This window comes from Euprymna scolopes, chromosome 9 (genome assembly GCF_053919585.1).
Source record: "Euprymna scolopes isolate OS-2025 chromosome 9, ASM5391958v1, whole genome shotgun sequence".
Taxonomy (NCBI): Eukaryota; Metazoa; Mollusca; class Cephalopoda; order Sepiida; family Sepiolidae; genus Euprymna; species Euprymna scolopes.
This window is the reverse complement of record NC_136490.1, coordinates 161,530,733-161,546,041: the sequence shown is the minus strand read 5'-3', so window position 1 is coordinate 161,546,041 and position 15,309 is coordinate 161,530,733. Positions and strand designations below refer to the sequence as shown.

At 31.9% G+C, this 15,309-nt stretch overlaps 1 long non-coding RNA gene across 1 annotated transcript in view; it reads left to right on the top strand.

The window, feature by feature from the left end:
- The window catches only part of LOC145285024 (uncharacterized), a 168,771-nt gene extending 153,900 nt beyond the window's left edge, over positions 1-14,871 (top strand). The window contains exon 3 of the long non-coding RNA XR_013868932.1: positions 14,503-14,871. This is a non-coding gene — a long non-coding RNA (uncharacterized LOC145285024). The remainder of the gene's footprint in view (positions 1-14,502) is intronic.
- Positions 14,872-15,309: the final 438 nt, after the last annotated feature.

The window sequence follows — 15,309 nt, the reverse complement described above, 5'->3', positions numbered from 1 at the left end:
CCCGAAAAAATAAATATACAAGAAATAATTGTTACTATAGTCAATAAAAGTCCAGTTCATGTTTTTTTAATAGTTTTTAATGCTCTTTACTTGAAATAATTTCAGCGAACCGAAATTAAAACGAAATTTGAGGCGATAACTACTTAAATTAATTTTTATATAAACTACACATGCCACAATCGAATATTCCTCACGTACAAAATTAAAATATGTTTATAAATATGCTTTACATTGATGGAACTCTCTTAAATTGTTAACACAGAATACTCAGGTGTCACTCCTTCAAATTGAAAACGTTGCTCTCCATTTCAAAGTCGCTGCCATTTTTATTTTTTTTTAACCGGTTCGTGAATTAAAAAAAAAGTTTTTTTTACAAACTACTTTAAAATACAAACCAATGAACTTTTCTACCATAACAGTAACTTTTATTGACTATGGTAACATTTATTTCTTGTATATTTATATTATTATATATATATAACATTATCTCTTTGTAAGGAAACACCATTTTGTTGGTCACTCTTGGCTACGAATGGAAACAAAGTTGATATAAAAATATATATTTTCGCGAAAATTATCTTTACTTTCATCATATTTTGCTTAGGGTAATATTTTTTAGTATGAAAACCTATCTCTTTACAACCCCCTCCTTTTCATAACCTATCATACTTTCATCAATCACAGTCCATTTTCTGTAGGCTGTTTTTGAACCCAGTCAACGATGGGTACTTCTGCTAATATATATATATATATATATATATATATATATATATATATATATATATATATAGTATCGGCCATAATATAAGGAACGGAAAAAAAATTACAATTATTCATATATATTTAAAAAATTAGTGCATGGATTTTTCTGAAATACTCAGAATAAACAAATAGAACCAATATGTATAAACTAGTACCAAAAAATAAAATAAAATTATGATTCAATACTGAGAAATATTTTAGTTTTAAATTATATCTGTGGATTTATCCTGGCCAAAAGTTAAGGAACGAAATAGAAACTATATGTTTTTTTTAATGCAAATGTTTTAAAAAATAAATTAATTCAATATTTAGTGAACATCCCTTTATTCTTTATGACCTCACTGCATCTTCGACCACAAGACTGGATTAGTTTCTTGCAAAATTCAGGATTTATCTTTTCCCACTCTTCCTTCAATAAATCCCACAAATGATTTTGATTTTGGGGATTCCTCGTCTGTGCTCTTTCTCCAATCATTTTCCAAATATTTTCTATCGGATTCAGATCCGGACTCTGCGCTGGCCAGTCCATTACTTATTTCTTCTTCCTCGAGGTAACTTATCACTTTTTTAGCTTTATGGCAAGGGGCGTTATCTTGCATAAAAATGCTTGGCTGATTAGGTGAAAGGCGTAAGCCCTCAATGACATGTTGTTGAAGGAGCTGCTTAGAAGTCTCAGCATTTACCCTATTATAGATTCGAACTAGAGGGCCAACTCCTTCCGAGGATATCATACCCCAAACCATTACACTTCCCCCTCCAAATTTAAGTGTCTTTTTAACACATTTGGAGGATAATCGTTCACCTGCTTTACGCCGTACATGCTTCTTTCCATCAGATCCAAACAAATTAAACTTGGATTCATCGCTGAAGTGAACCATAGCCCATTGGTCATCAGTCCAGACGACATGCTCATGGGCAAACTTCAAACGGCTATTTTGGTTCTTCTTGGAAATCAAGGGTTTAGATACTGGCACCCTGGCATGCAATCCGGCAGCTGCTAACCGCCGAGAAACAGTTTTTCTAGACATATTTTTCCCAGTCTGTTCATTAAAATCACGAGAAATTGATGTTGCGGATTTGAATCGGTCACTAAGAGCCTGCCTTACCATAATCCTATCTTCTCTTTGAGACGTTTTAGGGGGTCTGCTGGTTTTAGGGGATGCTTCTAATGTATTTTTATTCTTATATGGAGCTATCACACGATGAACAACACTTTTTGATCTTCGAACGATATTAGAAATTGTTGAAATTGATTTCTTTTCTTTGTAATTGTCTAAAATTAATTTTTTTTTCTTGGAGAGACAGAGTTTTGCGAGTCGGTGACGCCATTTTTCTTTGTTGTGCTTATCAGAAGTTCCAATATTAAAAACTAGCTATTTTCTATTTCGTTCCTTAACTTTTGGCCAGGATAAATCCACAGATATAATTTTAAACTAAAATATTTCTCAATATTGAATCGTATTTTTTTGTACTAGTTTATACACATTGGTTCTATTTGTTTATTCTGAGTATTTCAGAAAAATCCATGCACTAATTTTTGAAATATACATGAATAATTGTAAATTTTTTTCCGTTCTTTATATTATGGCCGATACTATATATATATATATATATATATATATATATATATATATATATATATATATATATATATATATATATATATATATATAAACTAGCTATACATACTCGACGTTGCCAGGCATTCTTCTTTTTTTTCTTTTTTTTTGCATTATTTTCATTATGGGTCCCCCGACAAAAAGAGAGTGGACCTGTAAATTCACCCTCGACCGTTTTTCTGTCCGCACTTTCTCAATAACTACGCTTTGGAATTTTTTAAAATTTTGCCCAAACATTAAACATGATATAAGTAAAAAAAAAAAAAAGTAACAGAACGGATTTTCTGGGAAAACTCCGGTTGTCCCCTTTAGGAGTGCTTTTCGGGTTAAAATGGCTAAAATTTACATTTTTGTGTTTATTAAAAAAAATCTTATGCTTTCTGAAAAGTTGTAACTAACGCATATCTATATAATTTTGTTTCTCTATATTTCGTGATAACTCTTGGGTGTATCCCAGGGGCTCTTTTAGGGCTAATAAAAACACTTCATTTTTGGTACTATTTTATCATATTTGTCCAAAATTTTCTGTGTATGTCTACTTAGCAGTTTTGCATGGTGCAGAACTCAAATTTACATATGTTAAAGCCTAAAACTGCACCTTTTGTTCATTTACACCAGGATTTGACGTCCCCTGGGGACTTTTGGGGGTTAAATGGGAGAGCATATGCTGAAGTTATTCATGTTTTTATGCCTCGTTCACTGTGAGCTCACAGGGGACCATGCATGCTTCACTTGTTTTTATTAGATTTCCCAAAAGATACTATGGTATTTAAATTTTATTTTTTAAATTCTATTTTATTTTAAAGAAAAATTAATTAATACATCAATAAAAGAGCTATTTAAACGATTATTATTGGCTCAAAATCAAAAGGAGCTTTCACACAGGTCTTCAGAGATCTTTCCCTGAAAATAGTCTGTGGTATTCCCTGGAAGCTGAATGACAACAAGTCTCCCCAGGTTTCCAGTATTCTCCACCTCTTGCGATAACATTGACTTCTATTGGTCTTTGCTGGGATTTGAGTGGCAATAAGCCTCTCCAAGGCCCAGTTCTCTTCGCATTTATTCGGCTGAGATCTGGTCAGTTCATCGGTCTTTACTTCCTCCTTGTCTCTACTTCGTTATTTGGTTTCGTTTGGGGGGGGGTCAGTGATGTGGTCATAGGGGTAGGGTTGGGTTGGAGAACATAGATATACGGTTTCAGTGTTCTTGGTTCCATGTAGTGTTTCATATTTTGCCTTTGCACCAGTTTGTCTGGCCCGCAGTTGTTGTTGCTGGTGGTGGTGGTGGTGGTGGTGGTGATTATTATTATTATTATTATTATTATTATTATTATTATTATTATTATTATTATTATTATTATTATTACTACTACTGAAATGAACGAAATAACAAACTATACATTATAGTGTTTTAGTTTATAAAATAACTATAAAAATCTGCATACATTTATTAAAAAATTAAAACTATTTATCATGTTATGAATAAAGATTAAAACGCTATCTTAACAGTAATTCGTTATAGTTTTGTAATAGTATGATCAGATTTCTCGGGCGTCACTTGTTTTTCAGTTTACAAATGCTTATTAAATTTATAACTGCTTATTAAAATTCTAAATTTATATTGAATAGAAAGTATATATATTATTTGGATTTTTCGGAATTTTACAACTTAATTAACCAAGTACTTTATCCACTGCGCCATGATAGTATCATTTTCATTTAAAGTAGAGATCAAATAATGGTTCATAGCTAAATATGGCTGTTAGTAAAATTGTTCCGCTTCTAAATGAGTTGGTGGCGGTCGTACATTGAACTGTGCAAGAAAACTCCTTTCACTTCGCTTAATACCAGTAAGCAGAAATAAAACGTAAAATCCGATTAAATGTGTTTCAAATAAAATTGATTAGAAATACAATATTGAAGAACATGTCCGACAGAATTTAATATTGACTTTGTATGAAAAGAGATTTCAGCATTTACATAGTCACATAAAAAAACTGACTATATATCGTGTGTATCAATAACTCGTCGTTATTTTAAGAGTTAATTTCCAGCGTCGATGCGTGACAAACAATGTCAATGTTACGAATGTATAATGTAAAAGGAAGAATGTATTTTCGGCTGCGTTGAATGAGACACAGTCTGTCCTCCTGCTTCAGCCCATAATACTATATAACCTTTATTTTTCTTTCTTTCATTTAATAATATAAAATTTGAGAGATTGAGGTGAAAAGCAAAGACTATCTGAAAAGCGCTTTATTCATTCAATGTATCGTTTAGATGTTTATTCTCACGTGTTCAAAACCTATTAAACTAATAAATACGTTTTCGCGTAGCAGATAGTATTACAAGTGAATAAAAAGGTAATTTAAAGGGAAAAATTAAAATTTAAAAAAAAAACGGAAAAAGGAGATGAGAAAGAAAAGGAGTAAAACCAACAAACATTGATTTCGGATAACCTAATAGACGGAATCAAATGCACTTTTCTATAACTGTCGTTAGGTATGAATCTGTTAACAAAATGTTTCTGAAGATAGTTTGGGCAGATCTGTATAAAATAGAGGAGAGGTATAACTTATAGGTTTTGCAGAAAGTTTTTTATTATTAATATTTTACGAATAATAAGACTTATTATTATTAATATTTTACGAATAATAAGACTTATTGATCGAATTTTCTTTTCCTTTTAAAACTTAAGTACGAAAATTTGAAAATAAACTTAGAACACAATAAATTCAAATATGGCGATTTATATGTATTAACTCTCCTCAAGGGACCTAAGTTCAAAGTGCTTTTTTCTAGCATGGCTTCTGCATAACCTATAAGTCAGATTTTTTATTCTTATTAATTTCAAAAATTCTTATTTCCTTTTTCCGCCATTTATCCTTGTCAATCCAAGCAAATAAAACTGCGTTTTTTTTGGGGGGGGGTGTTTTTTGTTTGTTTGTTTTTTTGTTTTTTTTTGTTTTTTTTTTGCTTTGTTTTTTGAGGAATTTAAATTTGTCTTTGACGAATTTTTTGGTGAATTTCTACCATTCAATGAAATACGTGTAAGACTCTCCATATCAGTAACAAAATGCTATGGATAGGACATAAATATGTCTGTGCCTTTGGAATGTTTACTAACGATATGTATGTCCTTTTTTTTTTTTTACACAGTGATCACCACTTATCAAGGCCCGGAAGCCACTCAGGGATAAGGGTTATTGCAAGTACATTACGTTAGTGTGGAGATTTGATGAAGTGTTCAATTAGGGGGGCGGTTCATTAGGAATGTCTTAACATTGGACTTGAAGACATCCAAGTTGTAGTCCGGAGGGAAGCAGGCAGACGGAACAGAGTTCCACAGGCGTGCAGTTCTAAGAAAGAAGCTTTGTTCATGGAATCCGCGTTTTGATTTAGGCACAGATATAGAGTGGGGGAAATTTTTCACAGTGGATTCAGCTAGACGGGTGTTTTTCGTGAAAGATTGGCGAGGGGGGACCAGGGATTGGAGTTCAGAGGAGCACCTGCCATGAAAATAACGATAAAACAAGGATAGGCTCGCAACGTCTCTTCTGTGGGAGAGGGGTTGCAGGGTAGAGAAAAGGGCATCCCCCACTAAACCACGAAGTCTATTTTGTACTCTGTCAAGACATGATAGGCTGTTTTGGGCAGCTCCTGCCCAGATATGGCAACAGTATTCCATCCTTGGACGTACTTGGCTTTTATATAGATAGAGAATTGCATCAGTAGTGAGATATCTTCTGGAGCGGTAGAAGGATCCTACCATCTTTCCAGCGACCTTGGCAACAGACTTGATGTACGTATTCCATTTCAGAAATGTCCTGAAAGTGAAATCCATTTTTATTGGGTTTAATTAATTGTAGCAATTTAAAACAAAAACACTTTATTTAATATTCGAAGCATATATTTTTGCTACAACCGTAAGTATATATATATATATATATATATATATATATATATATATATATATATATATATATATATATAAAGCTGAACGTCTCTGTGTGTGTCTGGTCACGAATAGGCTCCTATATGGTTGACTATTACAGAAAACTGATCACATAATGATAGAATATATATCGAGACACATGAATGGGTATGTTTGATCTGACATAATGATGATTCATTAAAATTGTGGGGTCTGCGTATGCGCCTTGTCTACAAAGTATGGAAATAAAAAATTAAAAAATTAAAAAACGCGTTTACAAGTGTTTTTATATAGATGTACATAATAATACTTTGATAAGTATGTTTTAACATAAATAGGGATGGTATAATAAAATTCTGGGGTCTGCGTTCGCGCCTGGCCTCCATAGAATGGAAATAGGCATAAACTTTAATAAAGACTTTTCATATCTATCTGCGTAAGTATACTTTGATAATTATGTTTTAGTTTGAAGAAATATGATATAATAAAATTATTGGGTGTTCGTTCGCACCTGACCTCCATAGAATAGAAATATGTCACAAAGTTTAACAAGGGTTTTTAATATAGATCCACAGAATATTGTAATAAGTGTTTCAGTGTGAAAAGGTATGGTATAATAAATTATGGGGTTTATCTATTTTATTTTTACTTTCATCATATTTTGCTGTGGTTTTGATACCCCCAAATTCGAAACTATCTCTTTACAACCATTTCTTCTTCATAACCTATCATACTTTAATAAATCAGAGTCCATTTTCTGTAGGCTGTTTTTGAACCCAGTCAACGACGGGTACATTTGCTAGTATATATATATATATATATATATATATATATATATATATATATATATATATATATGATGAAAATAATGGAAATAGTATTCCGACAAAATAGAGAAAATAAAAAGGAACAAACCGTATTATGTGTTCACCAACGTTTCGTCTTTATTTCGAGACTTCGTCTGGATGAATGAGATTAAGAAACAAAAAATACCAGTACAAAATATTTGAAAATGTTTTACGTGCACAGTGTGACGAGGTTCTATTTCAGAGAAACGGAAAAAAGATGTTGGAAATTCAAAAAGGAGGGGGAGGGCTGGTGCTGTTAAAGAGAAGGAAATTTTAGTGACGTCATATAGTCGTTAATGTAATTTTAAAACTATGAACGCAAGTTAATATTCTTATTCGGAAAAAGATATCTGTTGAAATTCAAATATAAGTTTGTAACAGAAATGAAATGAGTGTTTTTTATATAATTTATTGATTGAGATTATGTGTTAATTATTACAGTGGGTGTTTGAATGGTGTGAGAAAGTTAACCTGTGTCTACAGTTAAATAATGTTCTTTTAATAAAAGTTTACTTATTAATGGCGCTATGTTATAGAAACCTCCACGTTGTTTAATGGTGCTTGAAATTGCGATAAGCGCAGATTCAAGAAGTCTCCGGCGCGGTTTATTTCATTTCTGTTACAAACTTATATTTGAATTTCAACAGATATATCTTTTTCCGAATAAGAATATTAACTTGCGTTCATAGTTTTAAAATTATATTAACGACTATATGACGTCACTAAAATTTCCTTCTCTTTAACAGCGCCCTCCTTTTTGAATTTCCAACGTCTTTTTTCCGTTTCTCTAAAATAGAACCTCGTCACACTGTGCACGTGAAACATTTTCAAATATTTTGTACTGGTATTTTTTGTTTCTTAATCTCATTCATCCAGAGGAAGTCTCGAAATAAAGACGAAACGTTGATGAATACATAATACGGTTTGTTCCTTTTTATTCTCTCTATCTCTCTCTCTCTCTCTCTCTATATATATATATATATATATATATATATATATATATATATATATATATATATATATATATATATATATATGATGATTGCAACGTCTTGTCAGACGAGAGCCACTCCCTCAGTCACTAAAAGTCCATGTGCCCGAATATGACTTTTTAGCCCTGCCAGCGACTTTCACACCCTCAAACAGACATGACACTGAAAACGCTCACTGAGTTGTATGAGACTAACAGCAGCGGAACCTGTATTATCGTGGGCTTTCATGTGATTAACCAAACCTGCCTTCGACAACAGAGCCCGATCACACACCTTACAGATCCAGAGATCTCCATGGTTGGGCGGCAAGGTTTGGCATTTCCTACATGCTCTCTTAAGCTTCTCTCGGTCTATTTTGGCTGCTTCATAGTGTTCTGCACCCCTGTATATCAGTGTCCTCCATTGCTTGCGATCATACGCTAGGGACTCCCAACTGTCAACAGGAATATGAAAGCTCACCAGACTCGTGATGCTATCACGAAAACGTTTTTTGGGCTTGTGCTGGGGTCTTTTTCCAAGAAAGAGCTCACCATAGAACAATTGTTTTGGGAGACGATAGTCTTCAAACCGGATGAGATGACCCGCCCAACGCAACTGGTTCTTAATAACAATGGTAGCAATACTGGTTGTTTTGACCTTTTTTAAGACATATGTATCAGGGATAAAGCTATACCACTTTAAACCAAGAATGTGTCTAAGGCAGTGCTGATGGAACCTCTCGAGCAATTCTATATGTGTCCGGTACAAGGTCCAAGTTTCAGATGCGTAGAGTAGGGATGGTACTACACATGCTTGATATACTGAAATTTTAGTTGTCAGAGTCAGATCACCGTCAGACCAGACTCTATCTTGTAGCCTTCCAAAAGCATTAGATGCCTTGCTGATTCTCTGTCTTATTTCCGCATTAAGAGAGCCATCATTTGATAAGGCACTCCCAAGGTAGACAAAATTTTTTACGACTTCAATATACATATACAGTGATGATCATATTTATTGGCACGGTAAAATAAAAGTTAAATTTTGTCTAATAAATTCTAAAAAAGGGATTAAATTAAAGAAAATAACAAAGTATATTATGTATTTTTAACTGGCCTTTCCGATGCAGCAATCGGATTTTAGAAAAAATAAATAACAAAGGAACAACAAACATAATTGCAAAAAAACCCTTGTTCAAAATTATTGGCACGATTTATTTAATAATCAATTGTATAGCCTTTGGCCTTGATTACCTTCCTCAGTCGCTTTTCATAGTTTACAACCAAGTTGTTGCACTCTTCAGTAGTAATTTTAGCCCACTCTTCCTGACAATAATCCTCCAATTGAATAAGATTCTTAGGCTTCCTTTGCATTACCCTCAATTTTAATGTTCTCCATAAATTTTCAATTGGATTAAGGTCTGGGCTTTGTGATGGCCACTCCAAAACATTAATATGATTGTCCTCAAGCCATTTCTTAGTCAGTTTAGCCGAATGCTTTGGGTCATTATCTTGCATGAACCACCAACGACGACCAAGTGAGAGCTCTTTAGCAGAGTCTTTCAGGTTTTCATCCAATATTTTAACATAATCTTCCTTTTTTATGCTACCTGTGACCTTAACAAGTCGCCCTGGTCCAGAGGCCGCAAAGGATCCCCAAAACATCAAACTGCCTCCACTGTGCTTCACTGTGGGTATGGTGTTCTTAGGCAGGAAAGCTTCGCCAGATTTTCTGTAAATATAAGACACTTTATTATGGCCAAATAACTCTATTTTCGTTTCGTCAGTCCATAGAACACGTTTCCAGAATGCAACATCTTTATCAATATGACGTTTTGCAAAGGCTAGCCTTGCTTTCAGGTGCATAGGCTTCAATAAGGGAGTCTTTCTCGGACGACATGCTTTTAAACCAGCTCTCTTCAAAACTCTACCAACTGTATGTCGAGATACATTCACTCCAGAGGTGCTCTGTTCATCAACAATCTCCCCAACAGAGATCCTTGGGTTTTGTTTTACTTGTCGAACAATTTTCCGTTCATCTCTTGGGGAAAGAATCCTTTTTCTCCCTCTACCCTCTAAACTCATAACGTGGCCTTGCGATTTGAACTTGTTTATTATGGCTCTAACAGTGGATTTGGGAAGGTTTAGCTTCTTTGAAATCTTATCATAGCCCTCCCCATTGGTATGGCATGCTACAATAAGCTTCCTGACGTCTTCGCTGTGTTCCTTAGTTTTAACCATGGCGATTGAAAATTATAATTTAGTCACTTATAATAGTTTAAATAAATCGCTATCTAAAAATTATCTGAAAAAAATTATTCACTGAATTAGCGTTAAACAAGCATAATATGGCTATAAAAAAGTTCAGAAAGCACGTAAACCGGAAATTGATTGATATTATACTGATACTAAAAGAAAAACAAAGCCGTGCCAATAATTTTGAACAAGGGTTTTTTGCAATTATGTTTGTTGTTCCTTTGTTATTTATTTTTTCTAAAATCCGATTGCTGCATCGGAAAGGCCAGTTAAAAATACATAATATACTTTGTTATTTTCTTTAATTTAATCCCTTTTTTAGAATTTATTAGACAAAATTTAACTTTTATTTTACCGTGCCAATAAATATGATCATCACTGTATGTTAAAAGTCCACGTATGCTTCTAGGATAGTGATTTAAAGGTTATGAGGGTTTTTTTGAAGTTTGAAAAACGATGTTACTTTTTGTATTTAATATTTTTATTGCTATTTTTTATATTTCAAGCGGATCTCCGCTCTTGGTCACAAAAAAAATATCGAAATGAAAAAGAAAAAGAAAACCGTTTAAAGAACTGGAGACAGCGTTCATTCCTAGCAATCATGTTCGAAAAAGTTCACGTGAATCATTTTAACAGTTTGTGGAAGAGGATTGTGTTTTTTAGTATTTTGTAATGTTGCAACGTAAAAGCGTTTAATTCAAACGGCAAAAATGAGACGCAATTGATTTCAATATGTATAATGAAATAGAAATGAAATTGTTAAACGGTAAAAATAATGTAATTAATAGTTATGAATGATAATAATAATAATAAATTTATTCACACTTTCATATTTTTTTAAATTCCATATCTTCAAATTAGTTTTTTCTTAAGATTATTCTTCACTTATGAGATAAAAAAAAATTGATTGTAAACTGGATTCGAGTCTAATGGATTCTTTTCTGCGTTTGATTCGAGCAATGTATTTATGAGTTTCATGTTTCGCCTTTTCTTATTATTTGGAAACAACATTTTATTTGATCCCTCTATTTTCACATAAATTAATCAAACTTGATAAACCCATCGTTTGCAAAGAAGCAATTCAACTAGACGACCATCTCTGATCACTACGAAAGTAAGTTATAGTATATATATATATATATATATATATATATATATATATATATATATATATATATAATTATTTTTTTACTATAATAATTATATATATACATATATATATACAGTGTAACCCGGATATAAGAGACCCGTATACAAGGAAAACGGATAAAAGACATTTTAGCTGGTCCCAAATTAGAGTCTGTGTTAATGTACAGTCTAACCCAGGTATAAGAACCCCAGATATCAGTGTAACCCGGAAAAATTTGTGCCTATTTTCTGTTTCCAAAAACGATTCTTTGAATTTTTTTTTTTTTTTTAATTTGATTTTGTTTAAAGCAAAATCTCCCACTGCTTGTTATAATGATAGAACGGCAAACATTTGTTGATTTAAAACCACCAATAAAACTAAAATCTATACATCATTTTCCACAAGTGTATTTTACGCTTGCGAAAATATTTGCATATTTAACATGCGTCCATATGTTAACTGAGAACAAATAAAAACTCTATTGTTAAATATTAAGAGATGTTTTTTAATCGGAACCGGTAATTGTATCGGATTCGGAAAAAATATTAGAATCGTTCCATCACTAGTATATACATTACCGAAAGAACTGAATTCTAATTACGAAAAATAATGCTTTACACTTTGAGAAGTCAACAATAGAATGGTAACAAATGGAAAGTATTGACGTCTATTTCTGTCGCAATGATATTGAGTCTGCAGGCAAAGACATAACTGAAATGTCTACCTTTTAAAAATCTCTAACTAACCTACACAATAGTAATATAGTTGTGCAGTTTCTACACGCAAAACAATTTAAATCTATTTTTGTGTGTGTGTTTCGTTTTGTTTTTAAATCCGTGTTGAATCGAAGCAATAATATAGAGCTATGCTCTTTCTGCCGGCATTATTTGTAAATATGTACCTTGCAAAATTCTCTAGAGAACCAAAGCAATAATACTGATTATGTTAAAATAGTTGGAAAGTGTTTTGAATCGATGTATACAGATGTTTAATACTATTATGTTCGAGGCACTAAACGTTTAGAATGCAGATATGATTTATTTAAAAGTATAATTTATTCAGAACTATAGTTCATTGGGAAGTATAGCTTATTCAATAGTATAGCTTATTCCAAAGTATTGTTTATGCAAAAGTATAGTTTATTTAAACGTATCGTTTATTCGAACGCATAGTTTATTTGAAAGTATAGTTTATTTAAAAGTAAAGTTTATTTAAAAGTAAAGTTTATTTAAAAGTACAGTTTACTCAAACGTATAGTTTATTCAAACGTATAGTTTATAAAAAGTATAGTTTATTCAAAGCATATTTTATTTAAAGTATAGTTTATTTAAAAGTATAGTTTATTCAAAAGTATAGTTTATTCAAACTTATTGTTTATTCAAACACATAGTTTATTTAAAAGTAAAGTTTATTTAAAAGTAAAGTTTACTAAAAAAATATAGTTCATTTAAAAATATAGTTTTTTCAAAAGTAAAGTTTATGCAAAAGTATAGTTTTTTTTTAAGTTTAGTTTATTCAAACGTATTGTTTATTCAAACGCACAGATTATTTAAAAGTAAAGTTTATTTAAAAGTAAAGTTTATTTAAAAGTAAAGTTTATTTAAACGTATAGTTTATTTAAAAGTATGGTTTATTCAAAAGTATAATTTACTCAAAAGTATAGTTTATTCAAAAGTATAGTTTACACAAAGGTATAGTTTATTCAAAATATAGTTTATTCAAAATATAATTTATTCAAGAGTATAGTTTATTCAAGAGTATAGTTTATCCAAACGTATTGTTTATTCAAACGCATACTTTATTTAAAAGTATAGTTTATTTAAAAGTATAGTTTGTTTAAAAGAATAGTTTATTCAAATGTATAGTTTATTCAAACGTATAGTTAATTCCAACGCATAGTTTATTTTAAATTATAGTTGATTTAAACGTATAGTTTATTTAAACGTATATTTTATTCAAAAGTATAGTTTATTCAAAAGTATAATTGATTCAAACGCATACTTTATTTAAAAGTATAGTTTATTCAAAAGTAAATTTTATTTAAAAGTAAAGTTTATTTTAAAGTAAAGTTTATTTAAAAGTAAAGTTTATTTAAACGTATAGTTTACTCAAAAATATAGTTTATTTAAAAATATAGTTTTTTCAAAAGTATAGTTTACTCAAAAGTAGTAGTTCTCCGTTCAGTTTTGTGAGTCAATAGATCACCTGTTTAAGGGTTGATATGCGTATAATTCTGAAGTTAATGTTGCGCAATCTCCAACCATACCGCTCCTTAATAGGCACCGCTTGAAGTCACTGATAAAGGAATATCCAGAACCACCGTAAATAATGCGCCGGGTATTTCTAAATGGCCGTCTATTTAGTACTGGTCAGGGTCAACGTCGTTTAACTACGGTGATCTAACGAGAACTGGTGTGTCAACGTGATTACGCTTTACCAATGCCTAAACTGGCAAAAACATAGTAAAATAAAAATTTTAAAAACTAATAAACCAATTGTTAGATATTGAGACCCTGCGTCAGTAGATGGAGAGTATGTTGACTTGTATAAATTTTGGAAGTGTAACATTATGTACAAATCGGTACGGCCTGGTGGCGAACGGAAATGAACCCCATATACCTGGCGTGGTTGATACAGATGTCCAGGGTTCAGCTGCCTAGACAAAACGCAGGAGACGCAGGTGTCGAATACATAAGAAATGATCACATGTATGAAAGAGATTATAATTTGGGGGGAGTTTTCGGCGAGGAGGTAGCTGATCCACACATACTCACAATGTGCGGATCTAAGTGAATTTCCTCAAGACTGTCCGCTCGTAGACCAATTTTTAAGTAACAAAATGAAGTAAAAAGGAATTAATTGTAACAATTCTTTTATAAAGAGTTAATATTTGTCTCTCCCCTTGTGAAGGAATGTTTCTCCTCAATAAAGCTTTTAAAATCGCCAACAATTTTTCTTGTGTCTCATAAGATTTTTATTTGTCTTCAGTTAACAGATGAACCGATTCTGGACGATCAACGGCCACAGACACATGAGAGGCGATGTTAAACGAATGAAGACTGCACATATACACAGAAAACTTATATTCAATTGAAGTGTTGCTTGATTACTCAACGGCGATAACCCACGGATGGAACGAGTTCCTCTGTTTTACGTTGAAAATGTTACATGCTTAGAAAACAAAACAATCCGATTTTAAAATCATTTACTAAAACTATTAAGCTAAGTTTAATATTTTTCGAAATGGTTTAACACAAATAAAGATGCGCCAAGTAAAAAAAAATGTTTATAAAAATATAATGAAAATATTAAATGAGACAAAATAGTTAATAAATTCAATTCATAAAAGAAGCGAAATTTATGAAATATCAACCCTTTTAATGTGGAAACCAAGAAAAGGGCAAATTTCACCAGCAAGATTTGTGCAATTCGAATAAGGGAACCAGGAAGAATGATAAGCATTGTAGTCAACAAAATGGCAGATGGAGATTGACGGATGAAGCTACAACGCCTTATCAATTATTATGTGGTATATAGCATTAGCAAAGGAGCAAGCATTGTCAGAAGGGGGAACAGTACAAAAATAACAACTAGGAAATGTAGCAAAGACAAACGCAGGCAGATGAAAAGAACATTAATGAGATTCAAGATTGGGGGCATGTGCAATAGATGAAAAATAGCAACACAATGCAAATGCGTGAACAAGGTAAGGGAGCAAATAACCCTCCATGTGTTGATCGTTGTTTTCAATAGAAACATTCAAATTAGTCTCACAAAGAGTAAGGATGTCGTGAT